Raw genomic sequence first — 13,596 nt, forward strand, 5'->3', positions numbered from 1 at the left:
GTAGTCTAAACAGACAGACTACAAACCTATGAAGATACAAATTAATAACAGACAAAGGGATGGAGGCAGTAAAAGAGGTGTAGAGAAATGACATATCTAAGGTAACACAGCAGGTGAGTAACAGGGCTGGGTAATAGACCCAGGTCTTTTAACTCCAAGTCCAGTGCCCTATACATTAGACAACATCAGATGCTTTCTAATGCCACTCATCTATCCTCTTACATGACAATGCATCTTCAGTCAGTATACAATTGAGAGGCTTGTAATTTAATAATCATGAGAACTAATGAAATTATTTTTCAGATTCTTGGATGAATTTTCTTTCAGTGATTTTTGTCTGCATTTGTGGTATTTTTTTTCTTCATATTTCAAAGAATGATAATTGGACCTGGAACAAGTTGTTGGCTCTGCTGTCTGCATCTATCTGCGGACAGGAAGGAGGAAATGGATTTTGAAATTCTGCTTCTTTGTATAAATTAAATGAAACTATCAGTAACTAGATTTTTCCACATGAACCATCTTAAAAAATGCATTTGAAGATTAATTAATTCTTTAAGTGCTTGAGTTAAAATTTTCTGAAGGTCTGACTACTATATTACATTCCATTGCTTTACGCAGCAGTCAAATAATAGCATCACTCACGCAACTGGATGTAAATCATCACTGCAGAGGATCCAGTCCTGCAGATCTTCCTCGCACAAAACTCCCAGGTGTAGAGTCTCATCTGATGTACATTGTCATAGTTCCACTATCTTGAGTGGAGCTGTGCTATTTTACACTAGCCAAGGATTTGCACTCCTAGTGACATAAATGGGAGTTTGCCTGAGGAAGTCATACAGATTCAGACCCAGATTCTTTAAGCTCATGTACCTATATTATTAGTTGAAATATTTTCCTTCAAAATATTTTAATATGTATTTACCAGAAGCTACTCCTATGTTCAGAAAGATTCAGTTGTCAGTACTCTGTAGTGTGCAGAGTATGAGGCACTATTACTGTTCATGGGTATTAAAAATCTAATTCCCTACACACGATTGTTGTGTTCAGTCCCCGTATCACCTTGTTAACTAATTAGCAGGTTAACATAAACAAAAATCTAGCATCTGCAAATAACTGAGACCTACCACCAGTGAGTATGTCTAGTTTGCTTGCATCCCAAATGAGCAGAATGTAACGCGCCTCTTGCATCCAAGTTACTAACTGATTTGTTTGTTCTTTATTTTTTGGTAGGAAATGGAGGTTGGTAAGATTACATCCTGTAAAGCAGCGATACAACCTTGAAGGAAAGCGGAGTATTACCTATAGCTAATTCTTCCCTTTTTTCGTGACACTGTTATGTGGATGGCTAATGAAGATAATCAGCCTTCTCCTTTGTGGATAGCTTGTCACCTACTTTAAAAAACAGTAATTAGGATAACATCTTTCAAAATGCAACACATATTACAAAATGTAAGGGGTGCTTCTCAATAAGTCAACCACCTGTGAGAATCATTTTAAAACAGATGGCCCAGAAACAAATTAGCGAAAATGTCAAACCTCTGACATAATCCTGGAAAATGTTCCCAGATGTTTATTATTACAGTATTCATGAGCCCCAATCACTTGTACACTCTGTTTGCTGTGCCTTCTGTTATAAATGAGATATTCATCGTGTGACGGTGTCTTCATGGCCATATGTAGGCATGAAGGAGGCTCCCGTGGCATGAAATGAGATTACTTTTGTCCAAATAAATCTTCTACTTGGTTTATGATTGCTTTTGCCATTTTTGATATTCAACATATGTAGTAACCCGGTGTAGAGGAGCAGCTGTTACATGTTAGAGTTGTATGGCAAGGGAGGTTGAACTGTTCCTTTTTCAACTTCAAACGTTAAATTCATGCTATTTTCATAAAGCACCCTATTTGAATAGATTTCTCTTAAAAACTTGCTATTTTTCATTCTCAACCAGGGGTATATGTACCCCTGGGGTTACACAGAGGTCTTCCAGGGGTACATCATCTTATTTAGATATTTGCCTAGTTTTACAACAGGCTACATAAAAAGCACCAGTGAAGTCAGTACAAACTAAAATTTCATACAGACAATGCCTTGTTTATATTGCTCTGTCTACTATACAGTGAAATGTAAGTACAGTATTTATATTCCAATTGATTGATTTTATAATTGTAAAATGAGAAAGTAAGCAATTTTTTTTAGTAATAGTGTGCTGTGACACGTCTGTATTTTTATGTCTGATTTTGTTAGCAAGGAGTTTTTAAGTGAGGTGAAACTTGAGGTAGGCAAGGCAAATCAGACTCCTGAAAGGGGTACAGTAGTCTGGAAAGATTGAAAGCCACTGCCCTAGGAAAATATATATGGTTACCTCAGTATTTGCATTAGCTCCTGTTATTCTTTAAGACTATACTATAAGAAATCCCTGGCCCGAGGGCAAACATTGAGGTTACATATTTAGTTATCTGTGTCACTTGGCAAATCTCTTAAGCATGATCACTTTTTTTTTATTTCTCATACTTTGCACACGCAGCAGCTTTCAGCCAACAGCCTCAAATTGCTTTACCATGCTGAGCAAGTGTCATGAATAGCAGCAGGCAAACTATTTGTAGCATGCAGTTTATCTGTTGGATTTAGCCCTTTTTACCTTATGTGAATTGGTCACTAATCATCTTTGATTTTTTTCAAATTTGCTTTTCAAAGTTTTATTGAACAAATTTCTGGTATGCGGTCCTCTTCCCTAGGCAGGAGGTTGGTCAAAGCAAGGACCGATGAGCCCTCTGCCAACAAGATACTTTGGAGGAAACACCTCAAGTTGAACTTCTGATTCTTGGCTCTCTCATGGATTATTCCTGTGGGTGGAATATTTGTTAGGGCTAGATCATTCCTTTCTGTGGTAAAACTCATGGGGGGCAGCTGTTTAGGGGAGAAATTCCCCATCAAGGTCTTCCTGTGGAGATCCCCAATGCTGTCCCATCAGGGGGTGGAGTTTGCATTCCCCGATTGAAAGAGCAGTGGGGCCTGCTGTCAAATCTAATGCAGCGGTTCTCAGACTTCATTGCACTGCATCCACCTTCTGACAACAAAAATTACTACCCAACCCCAGGAGGGGGGACCAAAGCCTGAGCCTGCCCGAGCCCCACCGCCCTGGCTGGGAAGGCTAAAACCAAAGCCCAAGCCCCCCCACCCTGGGTGGGGGGGGGCCCAAGCCCAAGGGTGTCAGCTTCAACCCCAGGGTGCTGGAGCTTGGGCTTTGGCTTCAGCCCCAGGCTCCAGGAAGCCAAATGCCAGCCCTGATGACCCCATTAAAATGGGGTCACGACCCACTTTGGGGTAACGACCCACAGTTTGAGAACCGCTGGTCTAGTGTATCCTCAGGGATTTCTCTGCCTTTCTGTATGTGGCTCTGGTTCCCAGTGCTCCCCACCCTTTGTTCACCTAGATATGGCTCAGCAGCCCAAAGGCAGGCTGTGTGTAAGAGATAACGTAGCCCAAACTATATGATGGTACAATATGCATTTCTTCTGCCCCCACCCCTGGCCTGCATGCTCCTCCCCAGCCCATGCCATCCTCCATCCCTTTCCCCAGGAAACACCCAAGGTCTGTGGACAGCATCCAAGAGATCTGGAGGAGGGTGGGTGTGGACACAGTGCCATGAAGATAGGTGATCCTAATTCAGCATTTGGAAAGTCCCCTCCCTGCACAGATCTAGGAGTAAATGGTCCAGTCTTTAATTATTTATAGAAGGAGCCTTTGATTCCCTAAGACTTATTGTTATTTTCTTGTTGGACAACTAATTGGAATCTGCTACAAAAAACATTCACACAAATTATTCATTTCAAAGAGCTGAATCCTCATCACATTGACTACAATGAGAGTTTTGCCATTAACTTCACTGGAACTGGTACAATAACTCCTCACTTAATGTTGTATTTTCCTGAAAAATGCAACTTTAAATGAAACGATGTTAAGCGAATCCAATTTCCCCATAAGAATGAATGTAAATGGGGGCGGGGTTAGGTTCCGGGGAAATTTTTTAAGCCGTACAGTACAGTACTATAGTTGGGAGGTGCCCCTGCCTTACCCCACACAGGCACAGCTCACTAGCACTGGAGACAATGAGGCAGGTAAGGAGGCTGAAGGTGCTGTAGGCTAGGAGAGGCATGTTGCACAGCAGCAGCGGCAGCTTCCCCTACTCTGCAAGCACCGGGGCGGGGGGCTTAACCCTCGGCCTGCCCACACCACCCCTTCCCCCACCCTTAACCCACCTCTTCTACCCCCCCCCTTTTCCCTTTACTCCACACGCCGTATCCTCACTCTTCCCCCCCTTCCTCCCCTGCCTCCATTCAGGCCAGTAGCGTAGCTGGGGGGGGTGCATTTTCCTAAAGCGGCACGTTTCTGCGCAGCCAACACTGGGCTCCAGACTCGGAGTCCGGAGCCGGGTTTTGCAAGCGGCCGCCGGCTTGCTCTCCGCTCTGCACAGGCACCGCCCCGCGCATCCCCAGCCCTGCTCGCTCGCTGGCTCCAGGGCTGCAGGCAGCTTCGGCTGCTTGCCTGGCTCCCCGGGGATGAGAGGAGGAGGAGGCTCCCAGCAGATCTACCTCCCCTTTCTGTGAAAAATGAAGACAGCTAAAATTGAATAAAGGGGCAGGATTTGTTTGTTTAATTAATTGCTGTAACATTGTCCTTCAGGTGGCTAGGGAAGTTTCATTTTTTCTTTAGACATCATTAGACACCGAAGCTCTTGCAGAACAACTTTGATACTATAAGAATTCTGCCATTTTGCTAAGACTGATATGGCTCTGGGATCCACCTAAAAATAGACCAAAAACGCCACTCCTGTCAATCGTCGGAGTCCAAAAAATATAGCTGCCTATCAGATACAGTGGTTTTTAATCAAGTTACTGCCAGCAAGTTTGAAAAACTTAACATATGTTTAGTTTCCTTTCAAGCTTAATATATGCTTATACTGTGTAACAACCAGAGTGCTGCTAAGGCAAAAGAGAGGAGTTGTTAGCAATACCTTTCAATTACTGAAACATATTTGATGACAATTACCTTACACCTCCCCTCTTCCACTACTCAAAAAGAAGTTAAACATCTGAGTAAAGATGTATGTTCAAATTAACGCTCAATGTTTAAACCATGTTAACATAAACAGAAAAAACAACAACTTACCACTCCATTAGAACTATTTACTCCAGTCATATTAATTTTTGTTACAAATCTTACAAATGAAGGTGCTTCTGGATATTTAGGCGCACTTTCTATTTTAAGGCTGTATATTCTGTTTTCATAAATTGTCTGGAAAAGAGGAACATCTACCTCCCCTTAAGCAGGTCAGGGCTGGAGGAGTGGGGGGGAGGTTGCTGGGTAGAGCTGGTATGATGAGTGCAAACAGAACTGCATTCAGATACAGCTGGGAAGCTGATGCACAGGAGATGGGACGGGAGTGGGGAATGATTCGGAAGCAGCAGTGCTGACTTTGTACTAGGACTCACCTGGATACAGTACCCACCGGGAGCAGATCTGAGACCCCAGAGTGCCAGCACTGCTCTGGCAGCCTTGCCCCCAGCACAGCAACCAGAGCTGTGATGATCAGCCTCTGGGTGCAGCCTAGCCACCCTCCCTCTGCCGCCTTCGCTATGGTGCCTGCATGTGGGCTGAGACTTCAGACAGATTGGAGGGTGGGGGAAGTGGCGTGCTGCCCAACGTCCCCCTGAGCTGGCGAGAGATGCAGCTAGCAGCACAGGAGCCCGAGGAGGACAATGGCCCAGGAGGTTTTCACTGCATCTTCTCTTTTGGCCCCAGCTACTGTTCTCCCTTCTTATTGCATTGACAGTGGGTGGGTGTGTCTTGCCTTTTTTTTTAAATCATATATGCTAGGGACAGTCTTGTCCTCTTCTCTTCTCCTGATGTCAGTGTAGATGCAGGCAGTGCAAAATGTACTACAGTCATATATAGTATCTCAAATGCAAAGCTGCATTTCACTGGTCTGAGGTTTGAAGAACAATGTGGCACTAGCTATTTTACGGGATGTCTAGATTTCATTCCTGTAGAAACAGAACTGGTGATAGGAAAGCAGGAAGAGGTTTGTTTTTTGTTGTTGGTGTGTGTGTGTGTGTGTGTGTGTGTGTGTGTGTGTGTGTGTGTGTGTGTAGATTAAATTGGTTAAAAACCCTAACTTTCAGTACTCAGTGTTTCAAAAATGTTAGACTGCCAACCTGTGTCATAGAGATGTCTTTTGTTTAAAAAAACCCCAGGAATAAAGCTACTTTAAGGGAAAATTACTGCTTTGTCCAACCCCAAAGAGCTATGAGATCTTTGCTCAGCAATTCTCATAAAACTTGTATTTGTCATGCCTTTTTGGTGACTTTAGTATTACGATCTATTATAAATAAAGTGCATTTCACTGATTGATTTTAAAATGAAATTAGTAACTGGAAAAAATGGCCAGTATTTTTTTTTAAACCTGTGACAATTATAAACTACTGTAATCTGTCATTTACTTTCTAGAATCTAAAGTATATCTAAGTATAATCTAAAGTTCTCCTGTGAAATGCCAGCTGTGCAAAGCCTTCCGTGGCTGGATCATTCTTGTGTTTTTATTTTAAGTACAAATAAATATGTATAACAAATTTAAAAGTATGTAATTACTAATTTGATATGTCGGGTGGCGCCTTTTTTTATGTGTTCACTCCCCCTGCTGTTAGAACCTGGCTATGCCATTGGTTCAGGCTCCCCCGCCCTCCCCTGCTTCCCGAAAGCCCCAAGCCAGCTGATTGCCACGGGCAGGAGGCAGGGGAGGGAGTGGAGAGGTGCGCTGCGTCCTCGCTCCTCCTCCCATTCCTGCCCGTGGCAATCAGCTGGCTTGCGATGTTCAGGGGGCAAGAGGGAGGGGGGAGGAGCGAGGACTCGGCGCGCAGGCTCCCCCCTCCCTCCCCTGCCTCCTGCCTCCTGCCTGGGGCAATCAGCTGGTTTGCAGCTTTCGGGAGGGAGGGGGAGCCTGAACGCCGCAAGCCAGCTGATTGCTGCGGGCAGGAGGTGGGGGGGGGAGGGGAAAGGTGCTGATTCGTGGGGTCTGCCGGCGGGTGGGAGGTGCTGTGGGGGGGAGCATAGGGGAGCTAATGGGGGGACTGCCAGCTGTGGACAAAGCAGGCAGCCAAGCAACATTATAGTGAAGCATTGCACAACTTTAAATAGAGCATGTTCTGTAATTGAGCAGGGACATAAGATCGAAACAACATTAAGCGAGAGGACGTTAAGTGGGGAGTTACTGTATTGGGCCTTCAAAGAACTGCATTTTTTCAGTGGTGTCTTATATATCAGGCTTGCAAAGGCAATTCTTTAAAATTTCACAGTGCTAATACTGAGAGAAAAGTGTAAATTCCACACACTTCACCCAAGTATTAGCTCAGTTAATGACTGAGTTTTTTGCAGTATTATAAATATATTTGCTGCCCATGCCACACTTCTGAATATTTTAGGAATGCATAATACAGTACTGCATGTGTCAAAACAGTTAATTTATTTATAAATGTTTATCAATGTTTTATCTATGCTATGTGATCCAATGTTACAAACAAATGAATTCTTTAAAAAACAGATAACGGGGTTTGCCCATGAATATAGAAATTGTCATAAGAATTATTATTAATATCATAAAAATGCAGTGTTACATTAACCTTTGCTTTTGAATTATGCCAAGTCATTTTTGCCGTATTTGATACTTTACTTTCTAACAATCAATTTATTCTATCTTGCAGAAAATTGCTTTAAAAATTATGTTTATACTTGAAAGGCTTTCTAGGACTAGTTATTAGTAGGTTGTTGAGGATTCACTTTGCCTTAATAAATGAGTTCATGGCTCAATGTAAGTTATTCCAATTTATATTGTTATATATGAAACATATGCAATTTCATTCAACATTAATGTAAATTTTATTGTACTTCAGAACAGGGTACCAAATACCTGTCTACCCTGGACTCCAGATAAGCTTAACTTTTGTTTTCATTAGCCCTTAAGAAATCTATTAGGAGAATAACCATGGGGAAAAAAAAAAGAATGGGCTATAATAATTCTAAATGTGAACAATAGCAGTTACTACATAGAAAGTTTTGGATGGAGAATTCAGTACTCTGTTGAATTGGAGCCAGCGGGCTCAGCACATTGCAGGAATGAACCCTTAAAGACAAAGCAGATCAAAGGTGATAGAAAAAAGTAACCAGGACAATGATAGTCACATTTATTGTAATGAGACTGGAAACAAATCTGTACAACAAAACTTCACTCATACACTCGCCAGGATTATAATATTGAATTAGGAATGGTAAAACATCTGTCAAATTAATGGATGATGAATGCTATTGATTAGCTAGTCAAATATGGTCATTCATATTTAAAATAGTAGCTAAACATTTCCCAGCTATGCTCCATTCTGTCTGAACGCTGTAACCAGACTAGCTGATTTAGCTTTGATCTATAATCGTGAGATAAAGAAAGCTAGTAGCTGACTAGGCTATTGGAAGCTGAGGGGAAAACAAATGTGGCTAAATGGAGTGAACACAGGTTCAGGGTCTGAAAGAAAAATGTATATGCAGAAAGTTTGTTTTTCAGACTATTTACAGATGATGGGAACAGTTATAGTAAAGATTAAAATAAGAATCTAACCACCAAGTGTTTTTGAAAGGGATCTAAACCCTCATGCTTCAGGACAGTAATAGGGTTAAGAAGAATCTTTCCCTACAGGCAGTTTATCACTTATCTGTCTACTACAAAGTTCTTGCATCTTCCAGTGAAGCATCAGAGACAGGATAGTTTCATCCAGTATGGCAACTGCTGTATTACTAAACATGTAAATATTTAGTTTGGGTTGACATCCAAGAGGAGGTCTGTCACTTGCTGACCAAATGGGGTTCAGAAAATTCCTACTCTTTCATTCTGGGACTTATCTCCTTCATACCAATCCACTTTCCTTTGGAGCTTGCTACAATAATGGAGCTAGCAACTTCTGATTCAAATGTCAGTCCTACTCTATGGATGAGCCAGAGGAAATTGCTTCCCTCTTTGGATCCCAAGTGCATTTGGCTTGGGCACCACTGGACTATAGAATGAGAGGTCTGAGGCCACTCCTGAACTTGTCTCATGAGCCCCTTGACTGACTCTTTACAAATCCCTGGCTGAGTAATCTGTACACTCCTGGTTTTATCAGCTACAAATGGGTTATGCGAACACTCCATTCCCACTCCAAAAAGGTATGTGCTGCATTCCGAGGAGACTGAGGCATTAAAACATATAAAATGAGTATGGAGTTTTCAAAATTACCTCTACTTAAAGAAAGCCCAGCCTGATTCTGAGACTTTCTGTTGTGCTGGAATTGGTATTTGTTGCCATGGGAATTAAACCTATATTTGGTGTTTTGTTTTTAAATGTCCAAGAAATAATCATTTTCTTTAAGGAGAAGATTGTGATTCTTTTATCAGCTCTCTCTCTCTCTCTCTCTCTCTCTGTGTGTGTGTGTGTGTGTGTGTGTGTGTGTGTGTGTGTTAGGGTGCAGTATGTAAACCTATCAATAACATTGCCTTTCCCTCAGAAGCCATTTCTTTCCCCAGGAATATTCAAAACATTTTTGGTAAGAAACTAAAAATACTGTTTTCCATTTTAGGAAGCTGCTTTTTTCTTTCTTTGCATATTTTTGGATTCGGTAGAGTTTAAAGAAATACAGTGAACAACTCATCAAGCAAATCCTGTGATATCCTCATTCATTCAATGAATATTATCTAACTTCAGGGTTGGTGCCATTAACATTAATATGTTCATTTACATGGTAAGGTACTTCAGGCTGTATGAGTATCGAAATCCCACTCTGAGTATTTTGACTCAGTGAGAACTGCAGGTTTTGGTCCCTGGTTATGAATATTTAATACTATTGTAATAACTTTTGTACAAAATACGCCTTATGAGATATCCTTTGAAAACTAATAGTTCACTTATCATTAATATTTTTGTGTGATGTATGTATGCAGTGGGCATTAAAAGTTATGGATATATGCTACAATTATGACTAAAATGAGTTTAAACCAGGCATGTCAGGGGGAGTTGGTTAGAAGGTCAGTCTGCCTTAGAAAAAGTATTTGACTGTATTTGATTCTCTGACCAGTCTGATCTTCATGCAAAGACAATGAAGGCCCATATTTGCATATAAGCAATAAACAGGACCATCAAGACAGCAGGGGGAGGAGATGGCAGGAAACAGAACAGTTTGCATTTAAGCCAACAAGTGGTGGAAGAAAGAGCCTGGAGCTTCCTTCACCACCAAACTCTGGCAGCTTGCATAAACTTTAGTTTGAAAGATCATCTTCAGAAGAATCAATTTCAAAGGTTTACTGATCTATAAAGACAGGGGGTCTGAACCTCAAGCTGTAAGCAACTGCATATAGCATACCATATTACGGTGTTAGAGGTCTTTTCTAAAAGCTAATGACAAATTGGTGACTAGTATTGTGAAATGTATGTATTAGCGCTATATGAGGAAATTAGGGTTTTAAAGTCTGTAGCCAAACAGAAAGAAACAGGTTCCCTCCCAGACAGGAGAGAAGGAGACAAGTAAATAGCTGCCTTTGTAAATTAAGCATGGTGAAATCAGGAGAGTGGAAGCCCCATTTACATACAGAGAGATGGGAAGCCAGGGGAAGGGAAAAACAGCATGAGGTCATCCTGCCTTTTAAAAGAAAGTTATTGAACTTTGGAAGATATAAGCAAGGGGAGAAGCCATCTTTGGCATCCATCACTAGACAGAAACAAAGGAACAGAGCTCTTGCAAACTGAAAAGGAAAGGTCCTTCAATTAAGAGGGCGCTGAAGTCTCTGGAAACTGAATATAGGCAAGAAACCTGCGTAGACAAAGATTGTACCTTGCTAGATTAAGTTCTAAACTTTTAGATGCATATTTTCACTTTTATTTGCTTGTAACCCTTTCTAACTTTATTCTTTTTTTACTTGGCATCACTTAACTTGTGTCCAATTGTTAATAACTTAATTTTATTTTTACTATAAACCAACTCAGTGCTGTGTTTAAGAGGAAGGGTGTACTTACCCTTGTTAAGTTAATAAGCTCTGATGTGATTTTGTGTCTTTAGAGAAGGGGTGGGGAACCTTTTTTTCTATCAGGGGCCATTAACCCACATTAAAAATCAATCACGGGCCACACACAAGTAAAAAGCAAGGGTCTGATCCAAAGCCCATGCCATTGACTATTCCGGTCTTTGGATCAGACGCTGTAATGTGGTTCTCGCCGTAAATCAGCCCTACTATCCCCTGGTAGTACTGACATACTACAGTTTGTCAGTATATTTCTGGGGAGCCAGAGCTGAGTGCAGGATCCCCGGGAGGGTGGGGGGAATCCTCCCCAGAACTGGACCGAGAGGGGCTATCCTCTTTCCCTCCCTGGGGTGGGTGGCCAAGTGGCATAGCCACATTTGGGTGGGCCCCGACTTCAGATGGGTGGGCAATGACAGGAGAGTGGGGGATGGGAGGCAAGAGGGATTGAGGCTGCCTCCCTCCACCTCTTCCAGCCAGCCTTGCAGGGGGAGATGGACACTCTAGCCAGGGCCGCACCGGAGCCCCAGGCGTGAACCAAGTGCCCAGAGAAGATGCCACTTTCCTGCGGCAATGGCTCCCATCCTACCACCCCATGCCAGGCCTGGCTCCCCAGGTGGCAGACATACCTTTTTTGAGCATTCCTTTGCTGCTGCTGGGCCGCCCACTTATCCATCCTCCTCCCAGTGGCAGATGGTGCCCAGGACCCCAGCCTGTTCCAACCCCCTGCCCAGTGCTCCTTCTGGGAAATGGGGTCAGGGCACAGGGGATTGCCCCACTCTGCCCGCTCTCCAGCTGGAGTGCCAGGCGGGTGGAGTGGGGCGAGCCCCCGACCCCGCTCCATGGGCTGGATGAAATTAAGCAATGGGTCGTAGGTTCCTCATCCCTGCTTTAGAGAAACAAATGAACTTTATTATTTCTCTGAACTGACCAGGAGAGGGCTGGACATTACAGAGCATATGACGTTGGGAAAATTTTAGACTGGGAGTGTGATGGGGTCGCCTTGCTAGTTGTAGTCAAGGCTGGTGGAAGCCGGAGTGAGACTATGGGGCTGTAGACAGGGCTGTCTACCCACGGACACTTCAGGGTGTGACCTGCAGGGCTGGCTCCAGGCACCAGCTTGCCAAGCAGGTGCTTGGGGCGGCCACTCTGGAGAGGGGCGGCACATCCAGCTATTCGGCGGCAATTCGGTGGATGGTCCCTCACTCCCACTTGGAGCAAAGGACCTTCCGCCGAATTGCCGCCGCAGATTGCGATTGCGATCGCGGCTTTTTTTTTTTTTCCCACTTGGGGCGGCAAAAACCCTGGAGCCGGCCCTGGTGAGCTGTAGCCTGGTTGTGAGCATCTCAGGCTGTAAGCTACAGCAGGAAAACATAAAGCACCCAGGGTTGCAGACAAATGGTGACACAACCTTCACTGGTCTAGATTTCACCCCGAACCACCATCACAAAATGCAGTTCTATTGTCCTAACTTGCCTTTTAATGGTGGCCAAAACTCAGTGCTATAAGGGCAATATTTTTGCAATAAAGAAATAACTAAAACATTCCCCAGTTTTAAATGGACTCGCTGTAGCTTAATTAGGGAGGAATATCAGTTCCTTCCTTCCACTTCACCTTTACATCATGTTAATATTCTGTCTGGTCTAGTCAATATAATAAGCTACTTTATGTAAAGAAATTTGTTGCTTTGAATTCTAGGAGAAATTTAAGTAATAAACCTAATTTAAAAAAAAAATCAAGCACAGTGCAGATCACATTTCTCCTTGATTTGTGACAAGTCTGAAAGCACTGGTTTTGAAATAACAAAATTGGATTATTGAAAATTATGTACTGAGCAAAATAGAATGTGTTTAGTTTACAAAAAATTAAGCACAAACAAAATGTAATACTCTCAACATTTTTACTTGGGTCAACCTGCCTGGTGGGCTGACTGGCTACTCATCTCCTCAGGTTCCTGGCTACCCAGATGGCTATCTTCCTGGCTAGTTGCTTCTTGGGCTCCCTTTGCTGTCTGACTTTCTGGTTGCCTGATGGGGGTTTGGTTTCTCAGCCGTCTGGCTCTCTGGCTAGCTGGTTTCTGGGCTACCCAGTTCCTTGGGCCACCTCCTCAAGTTGCCCAGCCTGGCTGTCTTCCTGGCTTATCACTCAGCCAACTCCCTGCCTGGAATTTTTCAAAAAGTTCTTTTTGGTTCTAGCAAAAGATTTTTTTTTTTTAAAGTTTCCATTCTTCTGAAAATTTTGCATTTTTGACTTTGTATTCCAATTTGGAATGAAAAAATAATTGAAAAGGTGATGGCAATTCTGATTTCTGCATAGTAGTAGGTAGGAGGAGCTTGCAGTATTTCAGACCTGTAGACCTTTTTTGGGGTATAATGCAACATGTTTGTAGATCCCCTCTAAAACTCATTACTGTATACACATAGTGTCCTGACTTGGGAAAGCACTTAAGCATGTGCACAAAATGTTGTCGAATACACGCAACAAAACAGTTTTAAAAAAAGAGATTT

The 13,596-nt window shown here is 42.7% G+C and overlaps 1 pseudogene; it reads right to left on the bottom strand.

Moving 5' to 3' along the window:
• Window positions 1–4,658: 4,658 nt before the first annotated feature.
• On the bottom strand, window positions 4,659–6,352 carry LOC103305780 (ubiquitin-conjugating enzyme E2 variant 1-like; annotated as a pseudogene).
• Window positions 6,353–13,596: the final 7,244 nt, after the last annotated feature.

Source organism: Chrysemys picta, chromosome 7 (assembly GCF_011386835.1).
Source record: "Chrysemys picta bellii isolate R12L10 chromosome 7, ASM1138683v2, whole genome shotgun sequence".
NCBI classification, from domain to species: Eukaryota; Metazoa; Chordata; order Testudines; family Emydidae; genus Chrysemys; species Chrysemys picta.